Here is an 18225-nt window from a genome sequence, read left to right as displayed (position 1 = left end):
GATAATGAAAGACATTAGGCATTTTATTCTCTCCTCTAAATTTCCAAGATTCTTTCAGCCCTGAAAGCTTGTGTGAAGATGGTTCTACTTTATCAGATTGAATAAAAATAAAACCAAGAGTTTAGGAACTGGATGGGGTGGGGTTGGTCCAAATACCTTCAAGTCTTCTGTAAGCCCCTCTCTCCCCTTTACCTCCCTCTTCGAGAATAATCTCATTTTCATCATTTGTTGAACAGCTTATTCTTGCAGTCCACACCTTAAAAGAGTTTATTACTCACACATGGAGAAAGAGAAGGGAGAAAGAAAGATATAATAAGATCAATCTAAGGACATATTGAGGTCATATAACAGCACAAATATTCTCAAGTGCTCTGTATAATGTGCAGCGGGGATTTTGGGCAGTTTTATTGTGTGGTAGGATCCTCATCTCCGTTGTTTTTTACAGGATTCCTCCAGGCTAAAGTAATAAAGCGAGTAATTAGAATGCTAAAGACAGATGTAAATAACAGGAATGAGACAGCGGTGACAGATGAGCGGCTGGGTCAGGAAAGAGCCCAGTTGGTGGAAATGACACCGCTCCCTCGCTCCGGATCCCCTCCCCCACGCCATTCCCATTTTTTCTTTCGGCCCCTGCTCCCTCCCAGCCCTGGCCTTAGGCGGCCGACCGGGGACACACCGGTCAAAATTGCACTGGGGAGGCGCAGCGTGGCTGCCGTCCCCGGAAGCCGCGCGGGGGCCGTCCGGAGCCCGGAAAGCTACAGGCTCGACCCCTGATCGGCCGCGAGGTCCCGCGCCACTGGGGCGCCAGGGCCTTCCGCGGGGCCCCTCCCGCCCGCAGCCCCGCAGCCGCGCCCGCACCTCCAGCCTGCGCCCCGGCCACGGCCTCCCGGGCATCACGGGCGCGGTGGTTAAGCGCGGCCCCGCTTCGTCCTCGCATCGGCCCCGCTGCCTTCGGGCCTTTGTCGCCTTTTCGCCCAAGCCAGGGCGAAGAGGCCACGGAGGTGCCTTCACCGCCCACTTGGGCCCAGGAAGCCCAGCTGGCCCGTCTTTGGCGCCTCGGCCAGCGGAGCGGCCGCGGCCCAAAACCTGGGAAGCGGCCCCAGGCTGCCGGGTCTGCGCCGGGGTCTTGAGTCCCACGCTGAGAGTGCATCACAGGCCTTGCTTTGACTCCCCTCCAAGGCCACCCCTCAGGACCTAGCCTTTCCTGATGTACAAGTTACGTTACCCCACGTAGGACCCGAGAAAAACACCTCTGCATGCCCTTTGACAAGTATGGCTTTCCCAGCCCTGACCTACCAACCACTGGGCGTGTAAGAGAGCAACCACAGTAATTCCCTAGTGAACTAGCTTCATTTCCCTCCCAATGATTTAAATAGACTGAGCAGCCTGGTCTCAGTTCGTTATATGCAAGTGTAAAAGTGTACATGCTACCTAACCGCTGTCTTTGACGTTAGAGAAAGAAGAATCAGGTCTGAATCCAATCTCTTAACAGGTCCTTTAGTTCCGAAAACCCCATAGACAACTTCTGTGATCTGGTTGCCAGAGAGCCCTTCTTATTCCTGCTTGTAGGAGCCATAGTCCTAAAATTGGGCCCTCTTCATGCTTGAGGGTTTATTTTAAGGAGAATGACAATTCTAGCAGGGCTGCTGCCTTTTGGAATGGATGTGGCTGAGAGTGCACAGAAGTGAGCACACACCACCTTTCTATGTTAGCTTTAGAGGACCGAATGCCTTCTTTTTAGCATCAGTACTCTTCAGATTACAACACACATGCATCAAACAAATGGAAAATCCCAGAATGAGCCAGATTAGGTGACGAGGCAGCTCTAATCTTCCCAGTAACGTTGGTACTGGGATAGGTTAGCAGGTGCTTATGAAAGGCAGTGAGAGCGGACTCAGCAGATGAATTCCTCTAGTACTTCCTGGATTATTAACATCAGTTATGCCCACCAGTGGAGGAAGAGAGCCATTCCTTAGGATTTTTAAAAGAGGCTTGTAAATGAGTGGGGCAAATTGAGAAATACATATTTATCAATTTTGGTTTTAATTTTTAATACCTACTCAATAAATGCATTTTCATAATTTTTATTGATACACGTGATAGATGCCTTTCTTAGCCTATTCCCCACCTGATTCAGACTGATTATTATTTTGGTTTGTGTTAACATTTTATTTTTAAACAACTATCTCTTCCTTAAAAAAAAAAACACACTGGGGAATGGCTGTGGAGTATTTATAAAACTGGTGATGATGAGCACTATTTCTCTTAGGCTCATAGGTCAGATGTTTGAGGCTTTTGTTAAGTCTATACTTAATAAAAGAAGAGTATTTCAGGTAGACCTGGCTAAAGAATTCGATGTCTTTCCTAGATGAAAAGTTTATCAGCATTGGTGGGTATTGATGAGGGGTCACCATAGAATTCATGGAAAATTGACAGCTTCGTCAGGATGATATGTCTGTTTCTATCTCTAGTAATTGGAGGTCTGATCAGTTATAAAAGGACCGATCTTGGAAAACTGAATTGGGCCTAAAACTAATGCCTCTGAAGAAAGGTACTGGATTAATGGATAAATTCCCTCTACTTGTGTGTAGCCTCAGGAGCTGAAATGTGGGTCTGCCCGGAATTTTGATCTAGTCATACCTCTGATAGCAGTCTTCACTTACTCATGTGAGGAAGCTTCATACACGTGGACTGAGTCAGGCTGGTACACCCAGTGGTGGTAGAGGATAGTGGTTAGTGGAAGATTATGCCTCAGAGAAGGTTATATTGTAAATATGTGTTGTAGCCACCTGCTGGGCATGGATTCCTCATTGCTAAGGTAACGATGTGACTGGAAATGAGGAGAAGCAGGAGGAGTGCTGGGAAGGAATTGGAGGTCATGTCAGCTTGGGCCACTTTTACAGGAGATGAGAATCACTTCTTGGTTTCCTTTTATCTCTGTAAAGGACCTTTACTGTGTGCAGAACTCCCTTCTGTTACAGAAATTTCAAATGTTAGGTTGTAACTCATTAGTGAGTAATGAAGTCAATTTAGGGGGTTACGACTCACATAAAGAAAAGATTTAAAAAATGAAATACAATAGAAACATTCAATGTGGAGCACATATTGTGAGAACAAGTTTTGTTTCGTGAAACTTTAGTTTTTGTTTTATTTATGTCTGTGTGCCTATATTGGGCCATGGTGTAGAATGTATTTCTTATTGTGTGTTTTAATCTAAAACATTTGAAAACCATTGTTGTAGGGCTTATGCTGTGTCCTACCTTATCTGAGAACTCTTTCTGCATTATGCCAGTCCTTAACGTTCATAGTTCTTTTTCCCATCACCATTTATTTGTGCCACTTACTTGATGCTTCTCTCATGCTTTTTTGTATCATGAATTTCTCATATGTACATGTCTTTCCTGCCTAATCAAGTTGAAACTTCTTCGAAGATGTATATGTTAGGCTTCTTTGTATACTTCATGGTTTCTAATGTGGTGCTGAACCCAATCAACAAATGGAGATGGCTGATTATGTGCTTAGCAAAAGCAAGCCACATCTTAGCTCACATGCCACCTTCTCAGGGATGCATTTCTTCTTCTTTTTCAAGCAAGAAGTTTATTTAAACAAAAAGATGCTTGACTTAAAGGGAAAACTATTTAGGAATCGTTCCTTTTATTTAAAAAAAAATTAAAAAAGATTTTATTTATTTATTTGACAGAGAGATAGAAAGAGCACAAGCAGGGGGAGTGGCAGAGGGAGAGGGGGAAGCAGGCTCCCCACTGAGCAGAGAGCCCAATGAGGGGCTCAACCCCAGGACCCCAGGATCATGACCTGAGCTGAAGGCAGATGCTTAACCGAGTGAGCCACCCAGGCGCCTGGAATCTTTTCTTTTAGAGGAATTTAAGGGATGCATTTCTTAACCTGTTCCCCACCTCTACTCCAGCCTAGATCATGTCCCCCTGTTACTAGCTCCCATAGCACTATGTAATGCCTTCCTAATACTTATTGGGGTTTGAATATAAGTATTTGTGTGACTACGTGATTTGTGTCCTCCACTAGAGTATAAATTTCATTGAAATGGGCCACATCTGTTGATCTCACATGTACCTAGCACAGAATTTGGCACATGGTGGACACTTAATCAATATTTGTTGACTGACTGACTGACTGACTGACTGATGGACTGACAGGCTAAATGACTTAAAGAATGACCAGCTGTTCTGGCAGAGGAAATAGGCCCTTTCTTGTTATCAGAAAAACATTTTGCTAATGAACATGAGATAAGAAGGGAAGAGTCAGATCTGATGATTTGAGAAAGATAAACTTTTGCATTGTGGTGTCTCATTTTTTTTTTTTTTAAGATTTATCCATTTATTTGAAAGAGGGAGGGCGCACACACGCGTGTCTGAGCAATTGGTGGGGGTGGAGGGGTGGGCAGAAGGAGAAGCAGACTCCCCGCTGAGCAAGGAGCCTGATGCGGGGCTCGATCCCAGGACCCTGAGATCATGACCTGAGCTGAAGGCAGACGCTTAACCGACTGAGCCATCCAGGTACCCCACATTATTAGTATTTTTTCTAATTATGCTAGCAGCAGGCTATCTTGGTTTACTTGCACCTGGCTATAGAAATGGGTTCATGTAAGAAGAACCTACGTGAATGACATTTCTGCCATTTCTGAATAACTGATATGGAGAAAATGGATTCTATTGTGTGTGGTTCAGTTTGTGACCTACATAAGAAACCTCTCTCAGAACTTATAAGCTGCTTCTCCTTCTTCATAAGCCAGTAGTCTTCTGTTTATTAGATAAATGAGGGCTCTACTCCTGTGATTTCCCTCTTTGCCCTGGCAAATAGTGCAGGTCTAAGATTTGGGTTAAAATACCACAGGATTTCACTCATTTGTGGAATTGAAGAAACAAAACAAACCATCATGGGGAAAAAAAGAGAGAGGCAAACCAAGAAACAGACTCTTAACTACAGAGGACACACTGATGGTTACCAGACTGGAGGTAGGAGGGGGGATGGGTAAAATAGGTGATGGGGATTCAGGAGGGCACTTGTCCTGATAAGCACCAGGTGATGTATGGAAGTGTTGAATCACTAAATTCTACACCTGACACTAACATTACACTGTATGTTAACTAGCTGGAATTTAAATAAAAACTAAAAAAACCAAAAATACAATCGGTTCTTTTCTATATACAGAATATTTATCTTCTTGTTCTCTAGGCTTTTATAACGTGATTTTTTTTGTTATTTATTATTTATTTATTTGATTATGTGCTTTCTGGTTTTATTATACTTATGTCAGCATGCCATAGAAAAAAATGGCATGCCTCGACTTTGATCTGAGTGCAAATTCTAAACAAATTTATATTGTAACACTTCCTAGCTATGTGATCTTAGAAAAGTAACCTCACTGTGTCTTACTATTCTCATCTGTAAAATGAGATCAATACTATTTTCCTCATTGTTTTAATTATATCTGAGTTACCAATGCAGTGTTTAGCACACTTTAGGTGCTCAGAAAATACTAGTTCTCTTTCTTTCCATTTATGCTGCGTAACTTCAAATCCATTATGGAAGGAGGTAAATAGGATCCATGATAACAAAAGGGTTTGGTGTGTTGAAGTTACATTTTATGGTTTTTTTTTGTTTTTTTTTTTGAAAACTGAAGAAAATAATTTTGTTTTTCTCAGTTACTTTATCTACAAAATTTAGAAAATAATTATCATTATCACATCGGATGATTATTTGTTAATAGTATTGATGTATGGATTATTTAAAGGTGCCCATGTATGTGTCAAGGATAATCTTGAAAAGACTAGGAAGAGATAACTTGATGCGCTGAGAATATCATTTCTAGTTTCAATTATCAGGGATTTTTTTTTAATTAATTACATGTATGGATTATTTTTTTACTAGTATTTTAGGTATAAGTTTATATTTCTTGAGGAAATTGAAAATATAATACTTCACATTCTCTACCTGAGTGGTGATAGTGTACCTAGGGAAATGTGAACTAGAGCTTCGGCTCCAGGGGCACACGCTGAGGTGTAAGTAGTGGTTGCTATCGTATAAACTCAAATTTAAATAGCAGCCAAATAGAACTGGTCAGGTAGGCACACAGACTTCTCGCAGAACCAGGTATCAGAAAGAAGCTGGATGGCTAGGACCTAGGGGAGGGTCACCGGGAATGAGAAACCAGTTTTTGATGTTCCAGGTAGACCTGGAGTTCAGCATGTAGAAAATGAAAGGTGTTCAAAATACTCTAGTTTCCTTTATACTTTGTGGGCTTTATATAGGAATCTGAGGCAGAGGGCTATTCTGGAGGTAACTGCAATATTAGGGAACTCTGCTGCTGTATTCATGGTTCGAATGATATGAGACCTTGTTTCCCCATGATACCATGCCTTTTTTTTTTTTTTTTACACCAGGAGTCCTGGAATTACTATATTAATTTGTAAATGGAACACTTAAATCATTAGTTTAACAAACTTTTCTTGAGTTGCAGGTATTTTGAAAGATGTTGAGAATAAAAGACATGATTTACGCCTGAAAAAAACTGAGATTCTGAGGGAGAGAGACCCCTGAAGAATACGATGAGCAAATGCTGAGAGCTGGGACACAGAGTTAAGGACAGAGGGCGATGATGATAGAGAAATTGGAGCGACACTTTATATTTTGTGAGACAATCGTTTATACTAACACACTCCTCCCTTCCCCCTGCAAGACGCACTCTGAATGACACAGGCAGAATGAAGAATTTCTTTTGTTTGGAGCCTTTTTTGGCTTATGGAAAACCATAATTATGTGTTAAAGTCAAGTGGAGAAATGAGATAACTGTAGTGGAAGTTCAAGGAAAGATTCCATTTTGCCATTGAACTCTGTGCATTTGCATTCCAGTCAATGTCCTTTTTGATGCGTTTGCTTGAGAATTTTAGGTTTACACATGTTTACTGTAAACAATTTTTAGCTCAATGAAAACAGTACCCTATCCATTATCCCTTTATTGAGAATAGATACTCTTTTGGTTTCTAGAAAGCAATATCAGAACTAGAAGAGGAAAATTTTTCCTTTCCTTATTTTACAAGGATGGTATGTTTTTATTTTTAGAATCAACACATTTTTTGAGAAATTTTAGCAGGTTGCAAACTGGGCAAAATTTCTTCTACCCTTTTTGTGGAACTATATGATTGCATATTCTGCACTAGTGCTTCAAGGATGTTTCACATTTATTATTTGCAAAATGCGCCAGTTTAATACTTTGGGAAAATGTATTTGGGAGTGAAACAGCCACCCCATGCTTTAGTGATTGTGGATGTGAACAGTGATCATTTTGCAAGATGAGAAGCTCATAGTGGTAATAAAGCTAAGAGAATGATAGCATGTCAATAAGCCTCAGCTATCTATTTAAAAGTCTTATTTGCTTTTAACATATAATAATCTGGCCACTGTATAATAATCTGGGCCCCACATTTCCCAGCAGTTGGGGGGCTGGCTTTGGTCGTGTGTTGCCCTGAAGGACTTGGCTAGGAGCCAGGCCACAAGCGCAGGCAGTGTGGAAGTCAGGTGAGGAGAATTAGTTAAGCTTTTAATTAACTCACCCTTTCCTGTTGTAGGGATGTGTAGAGACTCAAGTCTTCAGTTATACCTCAAATGCCCAAACTAAGACACATATTGATGTAAGCAATAAACCGTTTCCTAAGCTTCAACTATGCGAGTACAGAGGTATAGCAAGGCTTTAAAGAGCTACTCAGCAGACCCAGGAGGCTGCAAGAATTTGTATGGAGATGGAGAGACGTGGGGCACCTCAAGGAGCTGGGATTTCTACTCCAGCCATCGATGCCACCCTTCTCGGGGTGGAAGGCATCTGTGTTACGAAAGTAATATGTTTGAATACATTCCGCATATACATCTGTACGTAGTTAACCTAGATACAACTGGACACACTTAATTTATTTATACCTGTGGACTGTTGCCCTTGGGGGGTTATTAGTTTGGGCACGTTCTAAACCTTTTGTTTATTTATTTATTTAGATTTTATTTATTTATTTGACAGAGAGAGAGAGAAAGAGAGAGAGATCACAAGCAGGGGGAGCAGCAGAGGAAGAGGGAGAAACAGGTTCCCCACTGAGCAGGGATCCCGATGCGGGCTTGATCCCAGGATCCTAGAATCATGACTGGAGCTGAAGGCAGACACTTAACCGACTGAGCCACCCAGGCCCCCTGTTCTGAATCTTTTAAATTTCCTAATTCTTATGGATTACAGTTTTGCGTCATCGTATGCTTATGTGGTCACTGTCTCTGAAGTCAACTTCTAAATTTTTAATGATGAGAATGTTTACTGTTATCACATAAGAAGTCCTGAGAGAGGACACTCTAAAGCTGGCTAATCTCATGTGAAAGCAAACTGTTATCCACTGCAGGAAAGGGAAGAAGTGATCTATCGCCTAGTGCAGCATCAAGCATGATCTACAGAGCAGAATCGGTCACTGGAGTCTCAGACTCTTTGGTAAATGCAGACCAGCCAGTGGTGTAGGTAACCAAGTTGGAGAAGTCAAGGACATGGTTGGTGGCCAAGGCAGCTGCTTGTGACTTCTGCTGGGAGTTTGGGGACAGAGCTGAGGAGCACCAGTGTGTATACTCAAGAGACACTGATCTTCATTTATTGTCTGGGGGATTTAGTAGACCTTACGTATAGATATAAAAATGACAAGAGTTGACTTACCAGGCGTTATTTTTCAAATACAAACGATAGACTTTAAACTGCACTTTAGTAATTTGGATTTAAAATGTCTGTTCCCATATTATCTAAAGGTAAACAGCTTCCTTCTTCCCTTCCTTCACTTCTTCCTTCTTTAGCGTCCCTCCCCGTACATTCTGTTCCTCTTATTCAATCTCCCCCTCAAAACTCATTCTTTTTTCCTTAGCATAGATTTTACTTAAAACCGATTCTACATTACAGTGGTTATTTAAATTTTTATCAGATAGCTAAATTTTAATAGCTAAAAATTTGCCATGAAAATGTTAAATGAGTGATTTTTTTTTTTTGCTTTTAATACTAGCATTTTGATTTTATAGTTGAGCTTAAAGGTTTAGTATACGTAATAAGCACACTGGTAAGCTGAAGAGTTTTATATTCATCCTGTGAGAAGGACCCAAGGGAAAGAGAGTTAGCAAGCAATAACAGAAAATCTTGGATTTATCGTGACCTATGTTTTGAAGCACAGTAGCTAAGGCTTTGTAAAAAGTCTTCCATAGAATACTAAAATAAGTTTGAGGAACAATTTAGTCCAAACTTACCGTATTATAGGAACAAAGAGATGAAGTGACTTACCTGAGGTCACATAGCAAGCTAGCAATGTAACTGGTGCTCGGCTTCAGGTAGAAGGAACTTACATTACGTGCCTTTTTACCGGATGATGACCTTGCAAGAAATAAGGGTAACATAAAAGCAAAGAACTTATTACAAGTATTAGCCACTATATTTGCACCTCCATCAGACTTAGTTTCAAAGCAGTTTTTCATTTCGATGACTGTGAGGCTGCACCCTGAGAGACCATGACAAAGAACTAGCCTATTGTCTTTCAGTGTAACTAGGATGGGGCAGCTGTTGCCTGGGCCTCTGTCTCTGAAGCTGTCACTTCCCCATTGCCCTTCTCAGACAGGGTTCTGGCTCTATTGACCTCATGGGTAGGAGATAATTCTTAATGACCTGCCTCATCCTCCTGAGTAGGAACTTGAAGAGTGATGTGAATCCCAGTGCAAATGGGTTCTGTTGAGGTTGGGCAAGAAGAGGGATATGTGTGGTTTGGGAGTGGGGCTGGTGAAGTCGGTATACGCGGGCCAGGGGCAAGGGATAGGAAGGCCTGAACTATGGGGTAGGGTTGGGGAGACAGTTGCTAGACCTTGCTTTAATTGTAGAAAGAGTTGCTTCTATTTCATTCTACACAATTGAAATTCATCCTTAAAGAAATAGCTGATGTGCTCTGCATGCTGTGTAATGATGTTTTGTCTCTGACTGGTACAGATTTTAGAAAATTAAGGAGGCAAATAGTCCTTCCTCTTATGACTGACTAGCATGTACCTCATTCCATATGTTCCTCTCCAGTTGGTCACTTACCTGGAGTAGGTAAAGGACATTGGGTATCTATAGTATGCCATAATATTTTGAAGTAAATGACTGATTTTGAGAAACATTTTGTAAATTCGGGAAGATGAGAAGTTCAAAGAATACCCATCTTATATTTAAATGCTTGAATTTTATCATTTGTTAAAACTTGAAGTTAACGATTTTTCATCATTAAGATTATGTGTTTGTAATAGGAAATATGGTAATAATGAAACACTTAAAATATGATATAATAATATATATAAAGGATAAAAGACCACTCATTGCCTCACTACCCAAAGTCTATTAACATTTTGGAGTTGTTTCTTCTTCTATCTTTTCTACCTACTTATTTTTCCAGAATTTTATATATAGATTTGTATTTTGCTTTTTCACTTAGGAAGAGAATCCTGGTAGCAGGCAGGCTCCAGGCAGCAAGCAATGTTCCTTGTTACGGCAACATCATACTCTATTGTGAAGTTATAATTTACCTATTTGTTTTCCTTTTATGGGGCACATAGAACACCGAGTGTAACATTTGGTATGTAGATGATGTTCTAGGATACTTCTTGATACATATGGCCTCTGGGTTTGGATTTTTTCCTTAGCATGGATAGGAGTTATGAATTTACAGAGTCTTAATGTATGTTGTCAAATTACTTCCCTAAAATTTAGCAGTTTACACTTGGGACATCTGAAGTTCTGTACGTCAAGTATCCCTTGATTCCTCTTGCAGTAAGAGTACCTGCTTTGTTTTGATTTCTCACCCAAAGATGTGATTGTGGGAACAGGGGATGCTACCGAGCAGCAATGTATCTTCCCAGCTCTTAACAATGGATCTAATCAGGACATGTAACTCAAATTAGGGCAATTAGACTTCTTTTTTTTTTTTTTTTAAAGATTTTATTTATTTATTCATGAGAGACAGAGACAGAGAGAGAGAAGCAGGCTCCCAAGGAGCAGGGAGCAGGGCAATTAGACTTCTTTCCTTGAGTTTTTATATACTGAAGGTGGAGGTATTCTGTCCTCTGGTGATATGATTTGGAGATTTCTGCTACGAGGATTCCTGACGTAGGGTAGAAATTCTGTGATTGCAGAGAAGGGCAATACAAAGGGAAGTTGAGATGAGACCCTATGGGGTGGGTGGGGGTTTGAAGGGAGATGAAAGGAGGGTGAGAGGAAGAGGAGTGAGGAAAGGGGAGAAGGGAAAGGGGAAAGAAGTAGGAGAACAGAGGAGAGAGGAGACAGTTGAGTTCTCCAATTCATTTATTCCTGGCATCGAAGGCATCCATGTCCTTTCCAGTTGCATGAGCCAATAAATCCTTTTATGTGGTTAAGTTAGTTTGAAGAGGATTTCTGTGACTTGTTTCTGAAAGAGTTGTAATATACATTCCCACTTTTCCCTATAGTTTCCGTTTATTTATTTATTTTTGAAAAGATTTTTCATTGTTAAGTAATCTCTACAGGCAACTAACTCACACCCTGAGATCAAGAGTTGCACGCTCTAATGACTGAGCCAGTCAGGCACCCCTCTAGAGTTCCAGTTTAAATTAAAAATCTATAGTATAAATTTCCTACTCTACCTTGCACTGATACCAAGTGTTAATCATAATTAGCATCAGTATTAATTACAATGCACATCCATGCTTAAACTAAAAATCCTCAGTTGACTAGCATTTGAATCAAGATTAGTGACAACAGGAGTAAATACATTTTAAATTGATAAATGAGTTGTTGAATGAGTATTAAAAGTTCATGGGACATTTATTCTTCACCTTAAATTTAATATGGTAGGTTTATAACTTTTTCTTTTTTCTCCATCCCTCTTTAATTCTTAGGTAGAAAAATTCCAAGAAAAGACTAATGTTTTGCTATTATTGAACTCCTGATTTGTTCACGAAAAAGAAAATCTTATATTTATTTCCTTCAAAAGCATCCAATATATTTCTTAGTTTTTTCTAATGTTTGGGTTGTATCTAGGACCATAACTGAAGGTACAATATATCCATTCCAAGGTATTTTGAGATGCTCCCAAAGAGGGCTGATTGATATGTACCATTGATTTGAGCAATTCCTAAAAGTTTTCCACCATAAAGTAGATATGAGGAAGTCTCTAGAGTACAAGAGGGACTTGGTTAAAATAGTTGGATTCTCAAAGGCTTTAAAGTGCTAATTTACTAATACTCCAAAGGGAACTGCAAAAGGCCGAACATTTTTAAACCATGAGACACCCTTTTCATTTAACATTTCATTGGCTATGTGTTTGGTTTTGGAAATATAGCAGTAAACGAGATAAGCAGTTTCTTTGTTTTCACAGAATTTGTATTACTTATATAAGTCATTACTCTGCTGGAACATGAGTACAAATGAGAGCCCATAGAGCATATACCTATATTTTTAAAAGCTATACATTAAGCTAACACATTGTTCAAATGTGTCCCATGCTCTTACTTTGACTGATACATCAGCCAAATGACCTGAAAGACCAAGCTTTCATTTAGAAATTTTTGGATTCCTTGGTGTGTGGTGATGGGGAAGGGAGAGCATATTCCTGGCTCTCTGCTCCTGGGCCTCTTCCAAATCCAAAAGAAGTTTTGCTTGCATGTTTGTGAACACCACAGTGCTTTCATCTAAAGTCTACTCCCCCGGCAGTGAGGAAACCCAGAGCGTCAAGGGTGGTGGGGAGCAGGTTGGGTAGGGGTCCCCATAGCTGGTTCTAAGGGTAGTACTGCTTACTACATCACCTGTGCAGATCTTTGTTCTGAGGGATGCACTTGGGGAAACTGACTGAATTCACCATTCTGAAAACAGTGACAACTTGAGAAGAAGGTACCATAGGGTTTTGGCTTAAATATAGTTAGTGTTTGTGACAAGAGGCAGATTAGAACTTGAAACAGTTACTCTAAAGGATTGAAATTATATTAAATGAATCTGCCCCTCTTCTAGAAGCCAGATTTCCACTATAACATATTTCATCTTAAACCTGGCAGTAACTGATAAAGACCTCTGAACACCAAGGACCTACCCAGAGCACAAGCATTTGGTTCTGTAAGAGGTTGAGGGCTACCATTTAGTCCTTACTCAGTGTTTGAAAATAAGCAGCCACAGGGGTGGCTGGGTGGCTCATTCGGTTAAGTGTCTGACTCTTGATTTTGGCTCAGGTCGTGATCTCAGGGTCGTGAGATCGAGCTCTGCGTGGAATTCCATGTTGTTTAAGAGTCTGTCTCCCTCTCCCTCTGCCCTTTCCTACGCAACCACCAACCCCCGCTTGGCCAGCCTGTCTCTCCCTCTCAAAAAGAGAAAAGAAACGAAAAGAAAAGAAAAGAAAAGAAAAAGAAACGAAAAGCAAAGAAAAGAAGCAGCACATATTGTTAGTAAGCTGGAATAATAGCAAGTAGCAGGGAAAGGAGAAAATGCAAAAAGTGGACAGAAAAACTATAAAAGCACAGCCATCAGTGGCCATCTGGTATATAGGAACAAACAACCTTACACCCCTCAATCCTTGCTCCGTGGAACTTTACGACAGCTCCATGAGTTTCCATAGATTTAGAGCGGAATTATTTTTGTTTCATTCTTTATTTAAAAAAGATAATGTGGGGGCGCCTGGGTGGCTCAGTCGTTAAGCATCTGCCTTCAGCTCAGGGCATGATCCCAGGGTCCTGGGATCGAGCCCCACATCGGGCTCCCTGCTCGGCAGGAAGCCTGCTTCTCCCTCTCCTACTCCCCCTGCTCGTGTTCCCTCTCTCACTGTGTCTCTCTCTGTCAAATAAATAAATAAAATCTTTAAAAAAAAAAAAGATAATGTGGTACACAGAAGTTTTTTACACGTTTAAAGTGAAAAAAAATGTTTTGAGATAATGGTTCCTTGTTATTAGTAATATTCATTTATGTGGCATACCTAATAAGGAAATTGACCTATTTGTAGTTGCTGAAAACTTCCAGATTAATGGCATTCACCAGCATGAGAATTACCACTCTTACACTTAAAATCCTGCACAGCATGGCTTATTTTTCATTTTTTAAAAAGATTTATTTATTTATTTTAGGGAGAGAGAAAGAGAGAGAGAGAGCATGAGCACGTGGGAGGAGGGGCAGAGAGAGAGGGGGAGAGAGAGAGGTTAGCAGACTCCCCGATGAGCATAGAGCCCAATGCCAGGCTCGAGGCTCTATCTCAAAACCCCTAGACCACGACCTGAGCCGAAATCAAGAGTTGAATGCAAGAGTTGGTCGCTTATCTGACTGAGCCACCCAGGCACCCCGACTTACTTTTCTTTTAAAGGAGGCTGTCCTTCTTCAGCAATCTCCTCCCCACGCTGCATGGAGTCCTAGGAAGTCTTTTGAAGAAAGGGTATACTAGGGTGCACTGAAGGGTATGCTAGGAAGAACTCCGATCATCCCCTGATAAGGATTCCTTTGAACATTGGATGGGAGGATCATTCCTGTCCACTGATTAACCAGCTTTTTTGGGCTAGAACAGTGTTTACTAAAGAATATTGACAGGCTGGATCGTTGCTGATTTCCCCTGACTAAAAGTTCCCTTTGTTTTGCTTAGAATATGTTGCAGACATTTTCTGGAAGCGTTTTGTGATCTGACTTGGACAAAATGTTTATTTGCCAGTAGATTTAGTGGATGAGAGGGAAGAACAATGAACATGCAGGAATTATGTATGTGCCATGAATTTAAGTTGTTGATAGACATCAGCTATGACAATACTGAGCCACAGATTTCTTTATTTTCTGCAGCTGAGGTTCAGAGACGTGAATTATACTTGGTTGCACAATATCTTCTCACAGAAATTGTAAGGAGAATGGCATGCCCAAACAGTGCTCATTTACACAGAACACCCTAGTTCACTGTTTCCCCTCTGGCTTTTCTTAAACAAGCAATTTATTCTCAACAGTTTTAAATTTAAAATCAATATTTCTAATAAAATAGTTTTACACTTTTCATCTTTATGTATGGACATGCATTGGAAGAGAATCCAAATGAGTTTAAGCAATAAAGACGAAGCTATCAATAAAAACATTCTAGGGAAGTCTATGAAAATGAGGTATTTCTGTTTATCTTTCAACACAAAAATATATATGGATGGACACATTGTGTAAGTTTTATCCATTAATTAGATCTGAAGTAGTAAAATTGGTTTCAGGGAAATTAAGTGAATTAATTTTTGTGATATAAAATTTTAAAAATCTACTAAAGTATCCATTTTGGGGGCACCTGGGTGTCTCAGTCAGTTAAGCATCTGCCTTTGGCTCAGGTCATGATCCCAGAGTCCTGGGAATTGAGCCCCGCATCGGGCCCCTTGCTCAGCGGGGAGCCTGTTTTTCCCTCTGCCTGCAGCTCCCCCTACTTGTGCTCTCTCTCTTACCTCTCTCTTTCTCAAATAAATAAATAAAATCTTTGAAAAAGGTATACATTTTGAAGTCTAGCTTTCCCTTATGTTTCTATTTTTCCTGTTACCCTAACCTACTTTTATTAGATTTTTGTGTACCCCTCTACTGTTTTTTTTATTAAATTAAATTTAAAAAATTAAGATTTTTTTTATAACAGTTTTAGGTTTATAATAAAATTGAGAGGAAGGTACAGAGAATTCCCATGTACCCCTGGCCCCACACACATATAGCCTCCCCCATGACCAACATCCCTCACCAGAATGGGACATTTATTACTACTGATGAGCCTACATTGATTCACAATCAGCCAAATTCAATCAACCAAATTCAATAGTTTACATTAGGATCCACCCTTGGCATTATACCTTCTCTGAGTTTGGACAAATGTATAATGACACGCATCCCCCTTACAGTATTGTATAGAGTATTTTCACTGCCCTAAAAATTCTCTGTGCTCTGCCTAGTCATCCTTCCCCCTACCCCCAAGCCCTGATCTATTTACTGTCTCCATAGTTTTGCCTCTTCCAGAATACCATATAGTTGAAATCATATAGTATGTAGCCTTTTCAGATAGGCTTCTTTCACATGGTAATATGCATTTAAGGTTCCTCCATGTCTTTTCATAGCTTGGTAACTCATTTTAGTGCTGAATAATATTCCATTGTCTGGATGTACTAAATTAATGGAGAATAATTTAAGTAGTATCTCAGTGTAAGCACTTGGAGCAACTTTAGGAATGCTTACACATTCCTGGATCCCAAGGTAAATTTTCTGTCCTTGTTCTACTAAAGCATTCCATCCATGAAGACTATTCAGTACCTACTTTAAAAGAGCAAGCTGCTTAAATTATTTTCAAACTACCAAATGAATTTTTTAAATTTGACATCCTACTTTTTTCCAAGTTTTGCTGATATAAACACCTATGTATAGATTTTTGTGAAGACACAAGTTTTTAACACCTTGGGGTAAATACCAAGGATCATGATTGCCAGATTGTAGGGTAAGAGTATGTTTAGTTTTTTTAGAAACCGCCAAACTGTCTTCCAAAATGGCTGTCCATTCCCACCATCAATGTATGAGAGTAGCTCCACACACTTGGCAGCATTTGGTGTTGTCAGTATTTTGGATTCTAATAGGGTGCAGTGGTGTCTCGTTTTAATTGGCAGTTCCTTGATGGCACACACTGGAAAGCATCTTTTTGTATGCTATTTTGCCATCTGTATATCTTTTCTGGTGAGGCGTCTGTTCGGGTCTTTGGCGCATTATTTAATTGGGTTGTTTGTTTTCTTATTGAGTTTTAAGAATTCTCTGTATATTTTGCCTAACGGTCCTTTAACAGAAGTGTCTTTCGCAAATATTTTCTCACAGTCTGACTTCTTATTCTCTTGACATTCTCTTTTGCAGAGCAGAAGTTTTTAATTTTAATGAAGTCCCACTTACCAATTCTTTCTTTCATGGATCATGCCTTGGTGTTGTATCTAAAAAGTTATCACCATATCCAAGGTCATACAGGTTTTCTCCTATGTTATGTTCTAGGAATTTTATAGTTTTGCATTTTATATTTACGTCTGTCATCCATTCTGAGTTAATTTTTGAGAAGGGTTTGAGGTCTGAGACCAGATTAATCTTTTTGCTTGTGGATGTTCAGCACTATTTGTTGGAAGACTATTTTTGCTTCATTTTATTGTCTTTGCTCCTTTGTCAGAGATCATTTAACTATGTTATGTGAGTCTATTTCTGGGCTCTCTATTCTATTCTATTGTTCTATTTGTCTTTTTTTTTTTTTGCCAATAGCACACTGTCTTGATTATTGTAGCTTTATAGTAAGTCTTAAAGTCAGGTAGTGTCAGTCCTCCAACTTTAAAAAAATTATCATTTGTCAAATTTTGGTATATTATCAAAGAAGAATAACCACAGTTATCTGAAGACTGTTAAATACTCCATCTTTTTCCAAGTGACTATCTGTGTGGGATTGGATTTTCTTCATATACTTCCAAACAATATATTGCTAAAAGATTGAATTCAGAAGCAGTTATGGGAATCCAGCTGTGTTCTATTAAGCCTATTGTTAAGTTATATTAAAGATATTTGCAAAATATAAAACACTTCCCACTAATTTTTTTTTGGAAAACACAGTTATTTTCATAAAAACATGCCATTTGTATTAACATGTAATGGAATTTTTGTGTTACTTTAAAATAAATACATATTAAAAATTTTGCTTCAATTTTGAATGTGGTATCAATATATATAACCCAGTAACTTTTTTAGAGTCTGAAGCCCCCTGAAACCAAAATGTTTGAGAGCCATATTCTTGGTACCCTATTAGTATTGGGCAATTTGAAAGAGTGAGGTCTGAAGGGTCAAGGCCAATTATTCATTAGGTTTGTTTTATTATGTGCACGATCTATTCTGAATCAATCAGGTTTCCATTGCCATAAGTGGAAGTTTGTTTGCTTTAGAATAATGCATCAGCTGAGCTAAACTATTGTGAGCATTGTTCAGTCCTCTCCTTTCTATTTTTACCATTTTGTTTCTAGCTAGAGGATTCTTGTTCATATGAATGCTTTCTATGCCTTAAATAACCTTGTTTTTATTCTTTTATTCATAATTCACAATGAAACCCACTTTGTCCAAGTCCATTCCTTTTTTTTCTTTTAAGATTTTATTTATTTATTTGAGAGAGTGCGAGAGTGAGAGAGAGAGAGCACAGAGGGAGACGGAGAAGGAGA

At 39.6% G+C, this 18225-nt stretch overlaps 1 pseudogene; it reads left to right on the top strand.

Moving 5' to 3' along the window:
* The first annotated feature begins 6178 nt into the window (after positions 1-6178).
* Positions 6179-18225, top strand: part of LOC102742004 (V-type proton ATPase subunit D-like) — a 20649-nt pseudogene continuing 8602 nt past the window's right edge.

Source organism: Leptonychotes weddellii, chromosome 2 (assembly GCF_054177405.1).
Source record: "Leptonychotes weddellii isolate Sample4059 chromosome 2, ASM5417740v2, whole genome shotgun sequence".
NCBI classification, from domain to species: Eukaryota; Metazoa; Chordata; class Mammalia; order Carnivora; family Phocidae; genus Leptonychotes; species Leptonychotes weddellii.
Note: the sequence above shows the minus strand (reverse complement) of the source record. Positions and strands in the feature narration are given on the sequence as shown.